Genomic DNA, 7,644 nt, shown 5'->3' on the forward strand with positions numbered 1-7,644 from the left:
TTTTGCTATCAAGCGACCTTTATTTTTCATATCCTCAACAAAGCATCCATGAGGATTAAATTTGACCTGCAAGCCCTGCTCAACCATTTGACCAACAGAAACCAGGTTCTTGGTGATATTCGGGACATGAAATACATCCGATAGGTATTTCTTTTGCCCATCCTGCATAGACAAAGAAATTTTTCCAATCTGCACAATAGGATGTGCAGTATCATCACCAGTCTCCAAAAATCCTGGTTTTTCCATTTTCCTTGCATCCTGCATCCATTCTGTATGACCTGTCATGTGGTTTGATGCACCTGAGTCAACATACCACACATCGTTGCTTTCTTCTTCACTTGTCACAGAATTGGTCATGTGCTGCACCATAAACAAATGCCCCTTTTGTGTCATCACCCTGTCTACTAGAAGATGCATAATTTCCTTGTTGCAAATTTCCATTCATGATGTCCTTCTACTTTTTATAGCAGTCTTTAGCCATATGACACATTTTACCACAGTAGTAGCATTCAACATTGCCATTTGCATTTTGCCCTCTTTGCCATCCACCACGACCTTTTTGGCTCCCCCTGCCTCTAGAGTTACCACGTCCTCCTCCATAGGACTGGTTTTCATGGCAAGCATCGGCTAAAGCCCTCTCCTGGAGCATATATTGCCCTCTTGCTACACCACGAAGGGCGTCTCAATCTGAGACAATGCACTCTTGCACTTTCTGGCTATGCTACCTGCAGAGATTTGCTCCCAAACTTGACAAATGAAAGCAACACTGGTCCTCTTACCAGAACACCGCGAACTTGGTTTGCTTTCTTGAGCTCCTTATCACGAACCAGGCTCTAATACCATGTCAAGGTTATGGGAGAGAAGGAAGGAGTCTCACTTGTAGCTTTCTCACTTACACAATGGGAGAATACACACAAAGGTGGAGGCTGAAACAGTTTTCCTCTTCTTAATTGTGTAAGACAAAAAGAACTCTAGTACAGAGAAATAGAAGAATCCTATATATGGGTCTCAAACCAAACTCAACTAACTAAGGTGGCATACTAACTAAGTCACGAGCTAGAGTAGATAAGGATAGCTGTCATCTAGTTATTATTCATGGGCGGTGTACCAACCGCATCTGCAGCTAACAAGTCGGTGACATAAATGCACAACGGTCACCCTGGCATATCACGAGTGGAGCTCGATATCTCAACACCTTCTAACTCTCATGCTTGTATGTGCTTGCACACATGCATGTGAAATGATTTCCCTTTTAGGGTTTTCCTTGTACAAACTCTCATAAAAAATCCTGAGAGAATCTGTGTGAAAGAAGAGCCAATAAAGTTATGATGTATATAAGTAATCAAAATAGCTTTGACAAATTAAGACCCAAGCAAAAGAGAGAGAGAGAATATATGCCACCTCATATGGAGCATCATGCTTCTACCCTGGTAAACTATACACCTTTCTCTCTTTTTTTTTTGGTTCCTTCATGGAGCCTTTACTCTTCTTTGAAACATCCTTTGATGATGATGCTTTGCTTATTGAAACAGAAACCTACATATGCAGCAAATATCAGTACACATAGCGAACGTTAGATGAGAAAACCTCACACCATATTAGTCCTTGAAATATTAGCACACATTTTGAACTGAGCTATCACTAGCCCAAGATGTGGCTAGCATATAGTGCCACAAAGACTCTAGCAATGCACTAAGCCTCTGTTAATGAATTGAGTCGGCCCAATTTGAGCTGGCTCTAATTGAGGTGCATCATAGGTACTTGTGGAGTAATTGTTGGTGCACCTACAATTAGACTACCATTGTCCAATTTATGGAGGAAGTACAAGCTGTAGGGGCTTCTAGGCAGTAGAAGCACAACACCCCAGATGCTCATCATCATCATCATCTCTCTCTCTCTCTCTCTCTCTCTTCCATTGGCTTGACCACCACAGTGGACCTCACTGCAATACTGAGACTCAACTGCCCTCCTCCAATAGACCTCAAGCCCACTTTATCCATGCCAGGTGGAGGCGAAGCTCAAAGGACTGCACCATCTTGCCCAACACTAGTGCTAGTATTGGCAAAGCTATAATACTCCTTAGACAGCTCCTCTTGCTTGAGCCAAATGGGATTAACCTGATGTCAGCCCCATTGAGCTCTATCTTCCACTCCAAAAACCGCTCCGGCATGAACTTCTCTGGCTTGTCCCAATACTTGGGATCATTTGCTATGCCCCATGCATTTACTAAAACTATGGTGTTTGCTCGAATGTCATAGCCTCATAGCTTGGCTGCTTGGAGGTTCATATGGGGTACCAACAAGGGAATGAACATGTGTGTTTGGAGGATTTCCTTCACTGTGGCTTGATACAAACAACACCAATGTTGGGTACCGATTTTTCTTCATCTTCATTGACTTTAAGATAATTTTGCACACATGAAGTGCTACAGTTCCAAATAATCTTTTGCACACATCTTGCATTTCATCCACATATACATGCATAATATTTTCAAGGGTCCAAAAATTATGCACAAATCTGGGAAGCTTGCCTGTAAGTAGGGTAGATTTGGGACATTAGACTCAGTTATCGGTACACCCTTTCCTAACACTGTATTCAATTCATCCCTTATCTTCTTTTGGATGTATGGATTGTTCACTAGCTCTGCAATGCCCCATTTTGATGATCACAATGTGGTCTCAATTGTTGCACATGAAAATAAGTCCAAACAATCATATAAGAACATAATTCATGAATGTTTGACAAGGTGAAGAATCTAAGCACTTTATAGAATCAATTTTCCCTAAAGTGATTCCTTGTAGCGCCTGCAGGTATACAATACTGAGTAGAGTGTCATCCATTATTAGACATTTGTTTTTCACCATGAGTGAGGAGAACTCCCTATCTATATACAGATCAGGTTTGTAAAGGCCCCCAGAAGTAGTGAAGATTGTTCAATTCTCCAAGTGAAAAGATTGAATTTGCTACAGCAAGATACATACGAATAGCCTACTTGCAACATTCATGTTTTGAATAAGATACAGCACACTGTTTTCACTGATCTCTCCTTTGAGGAAGGCATCCAGAAAGAAGTTCACTCCAATCTTCTCCCCCTTCTACCTGCAAAGCCAATTAAAAGAATACATAAGAAATTACAGGTCTTCTAGAATGGTAGGAATTGCACCCATACAACATCGTAACCTGTTTGTAGATTAAAGCATTGCACCATGGGTCTCAAAATCCTCAATACATAGCATTTAGGTTAAGTAATGTTTCCTTTGGTACAATACAATAGATGGTCGGAATCTACAGACAAAGCATCAAATGATGAGTAACTCTTACTTCTTGTGCTCGTTAAGAAACGCATCACGGAGGAATGCGAGCCTCTGCTGGTTGGAGTCCGAGACCTGCTTGAGGTACCCGCAGAGGAGGGGCTTGAAGGAAGGCACAAAGTCACCATAGTTTTACTTGAAGCTCTGCACAAGAAGGCCATTGTCCCTGTTAAGGGTCATGAGCTTCACATAGAGGGGGTCATCAAACCCTTTGAACCTTGTGTTGAACATCATCCTATAGACAATGTTGTACATCATGAGCTACAGACGGTCGTGGATGACAATACCTGTGGTGAGCACATTGGGCATGTTCCTGATCTCTTTGATAGCAAGGTCTATCTCTTGGACTATTGGTGGCATCTAATTTTGACAATGGTGTTTGCTATCTTTCACATTGACACAGGTCAACATTATACCTCACAATGTTGCTAACCAATCTACATGGTCTGGCTTGGCATTGTTTCCTATAAGGATTCAAACCATATAGTAAAATATTTTATGTATTTGGATACCTACATAGTGCTAGAAAATGGATTTCACAATGAGGATACACGAATTTAAGCTGGTAACTTACCATTGATATAGAATTTAAAAATATATAGTAGTGTTTTGGCTCTACTTATAAGGTTACTTAGGAAAATCGACCGAGTCTTCAAGTTTACCTTCAAAGACCCAGCTAAGAGTTGAAACATTTTGGCTTAGCCATGTCACCCAATTTTATGTTTGTACATATTCAATATAAATTCTAATTCATAGTAAAAATAATAAATTATACAAATCTATGTTAGTCTAATATTCCACTAATTCTTATTAAGAACTAAAGTAGACAATTCACTCAATCAAAATATATTTTGTAATACAAAAAAGGAACCAAATTCAATTGAGTAATAGCAATAAACTAACATATAGCTCATCCTCATTATAAGCTCACTGATAGTCCAATTTCATTGAGTTCATGTTGAAGACAATAAATTGTCCCCTTCTACTAATCAAACTATCATGTCTACTATAAGTGTTTATATGTATTTAGCTACTCAAATGTTGGCTAATAGTTAGTTATTAGTTAGTCATATGTAACAATAAACAAGAGCAAGTTGCCAAAAGTAGAAAGAATTTCAAGAAGTGAAAGAAGGTAGTAACAGAATGGAGGTCTCAAGGACTCAATCGGGGACTTGAAAGTACAAGATGAGAATTGTGTGGTTGAGTACCCTCTCTCCCAAGCTAAACTTACTTATATGGAAAGTCACCATTAAAAATCAATACCAAAGATAAACAAGGAAAACTAACGTGAGTTGCCCCACAATGACTTATGTGCTTGTGAAAGAAAGAATCATTAAGAGTTGTGGGGAGACTAGAAATAGGGAAATTGTGGCCAAAGAATCCAAACTTAACACAAAATGCACCCCAAAAGCATTAATACAACACTTATCTTTTTGCTCATGTAGGACCTTTAAATGAGCAACAAACTCCCAAGTATATGGATTTATCTTGTTCTCTCTCCACCTTGGTAACACTTGTCCTATAAACCACCTTTAATTAGAATCACTTTAGGTCCCCTTCTTATGATCATGCATTTTTTTGTGGGTAATCTTTTGGGACACCTACATATTATAGTGATGGGATTATGTCCAATAAACCATGATGTTATTTATTTGGACAGTGTAGTTCCTCTCATCTTCCAAAAGAGACACTTTAGGCACCCTTCTTATGATCATGCATTGTTTTTTTTGGGTGACATCTTTTGGGACACCTACACATTTTAATTATGGCATGATGTAAAATAAGCTGTGATATTACTTATTTGGGCAATGGAGTGAAAGCTATCTAAGAAATCTCACCAAAAATATTTCCCTTAGAACAAGCATTACCTATATTAGTTCCATTTTCCTTCCACACTATCTAATAGAATGAGTTCTAACTTGCTTAAATCCACTTTTTTTGCAGTAACAGGTTCAAACTTTGACCTTTTAGGATCATGATGGAATCTATCCTTGAAACATATAGCTATTGTCACATGATTGGTTGCTACTTGCAAAATATTGCAAGTAAATTGTGTGTGCTATAGAATATGAAGGACAACTAGATGGGCTATGGATATAGGCACCAATGCATTTTATATAACCATTTTTCAATCTATTTCCCATTTTTATTTCTTTATAAGACAAACTTCCATGTGCACTCTTACCATGTCATTGGCACTCTATGTTCATTCCAAACTACTTGGAACTAGGGGAAACCCCAGAATAGGTGCTTGGTACATTCCTTCTTATTCCTACACGATACACACCATGAAGGTACCTTAACAATCTTGGAGATCCTAGCTCTAATAAGTAGCCTATTGATTGTCATGTGTCACTACGGGTCTTTAATATCCCTTTCTTTCTTGCACACCCAAAGTGGGTTGCCTATGGGGGATGTTATAAGCTTAGTTAGGTGCATGAGTTTGGGGGTTGGTGAAGTTGACCATTGGGTTTTGTGTCCGGATGTGACCTTACAAAGCCAATGACTCTCTCTCTGTAAGGCCAATTGATCAGCAATTGATCACATGTAGTTCTTTCTAGGTTCCTCCATCCCTAACATCCATCTAAGTCTTCAAGCCCTTGATATGGATTGCTTTGGATAGCCTCAGGTTTTTTGTGATTGGGGGGAAGGTCCCCTCTTGCAAGATCACATTCTTGGGTTGTGGTAAATTGTGTGGTTTTAATTGACAGTCTATTGCCAAGAATATCAAACCATTTGGATTGTGGCCAACGGCGCCTCGTAGTCAGAGAGGACTCAATCCAATCCCTTAAAAGGTGTACCCATAGTTAATCAGAAAGAACCTTCTTAAGTAGATCAAAGAGCAATCTATTAGCCTTGTTTGGGAGGGACTGTAATCCAAAGCCCCCATCCTCCTTATCAATTGTCAGGGTATCCCAAGATATTTGGGCCACCATTTCCATCATGTCTCTTCCATATAAACTATTTGAACATTGTTTCTACTTGCTCCACAATCTTGTCCTGATTGGAAGGAGAGCCCATATATATAGTGTTCGATGTGAGGATTGACTTGACCACCATCAACCTACCTATCAGCATCAGTTGGTTCTCTCTCCACTTAGCTACCTTCGCCTCCACTTTATCTTTATGACACTGGAATTTTTATTTGATGTTGATCCCAACACCTAAGGGGTATCCCAAATACCTAACAATCTACCTAGTACTTATTAGCCTAAAACCATATGCTTCCAACCATTACTATTGTCCTACAAAAGAGAGGGGAATTAGTTCAATCTTATTAAAACTAATCTTGAATGCCGATAGAGTTGCAAAATCCTTATAGATAGCCAGTAAATGGATCTATGATTTCTTAGCTTGCAATATGTATAGCATTGTCATTAGTGAAAAATTGCACCATGCATTGCTATTTGTTAGGCATGGGTAGGCCCTGGATAGCAGCATCAGCCATTGCCTTATCATTTCTTTTAAGTGAAGGGTCGATGATGAGGGCAAACAATAGAAGGGCCAATGGGCATCCTTGTCGTATCAACCTCTTGAGGGGGAAGGGGGGAGGGGGAGCCAAACCATTAACCATCATAGAGACCAATGCATTGGAGAACAATGCTAAGACCATCTTAATGAAATTTGGTATTAATGTTGAGATGACAAGCTCAACACATGCGGACATTGATGATGGACCGCCTGGTTAGATGGGTCCACACGTCTACACTTAGCATGTCGGTGGTCATTATGTATCTCACATGGCCACTGACTCATTACTTATTATATTCAGGTTGTTACACCTATTTATAGCTGGCATAGTTATAGCGCCAGTCGACTAGTGTAGTCGGTTATGCATTGTTTGACTTAGTAGGCCACTTTCCTTTTATGTTGTATCTAATCTATACTTTGTGTACATTGTAAAGAGTGTGGAAGAAGAAGAAGAAATCAGCAAGAAAACGTTTTGGCCTCCATCTCTCTTCTTGTCTCTTGAGTGAGCTTCTCCTTGTGCATTCTGTGTGTGTTCGGTGCAGCATCTTGAGCATCTCCCCCCACCACACGATTCTTGACATGGTATCAAAGCCACACCACTGAGAGAGGCTGATTTCGAAGGTTGAAGCAAAGGAGAAGAAGCAAGGTTCGAGCAAGCAAGCCACGGGTAAGAAGCTCTCCCATCCTTCCACTCTTTCTCTTAGATAGTGCCTGTGGAGGCACCGGAAGCAAGGCAGAGCAAAAATCTCAGATTGCAGTGAGATTTGGTGTGCGCGAAGAGCACTGTATATTCTGCAGATAAGCCCTTTAGGGCTTGCCCGCAGTTATTTTGGGCATTTGAGGACGTTTCAGGGCTCGTTTT

The 7,644-nt window shown here is 40.0% G+C and overlaps 1 pseudogene; it reads right to left on the reverse strand.

Moving 5' to 3' along the window:
- Positions 1-1,883: 1,883 nt before the first annotated feature.
- Positions 1,884-3,472, reverse strand: LOC148026695 (trans-cinnamate 4-monooxygenase-like; annotated as a pseudogene).
- Between the last annotated feature and the right edge of the window lie 4,172 nt (positions 3,473-7,644).

The sequence above is a fragment of the Lygodium microphyllum genome, chromosome 13, assembly GCF_053477565.2.
Source record: "Lygodium microphyllum isolate KBCC chromosome 13, Lygodium_microphyllum_v1.1.10, whole genome shotgun sequence".
Lineage (NCBI taxonomy): Eukaryota > Viridiplantae > Streptophyta > Polypodiopsida > Schizaeales > Lygodiaceae > Lygodium > Lygodium microphyllum.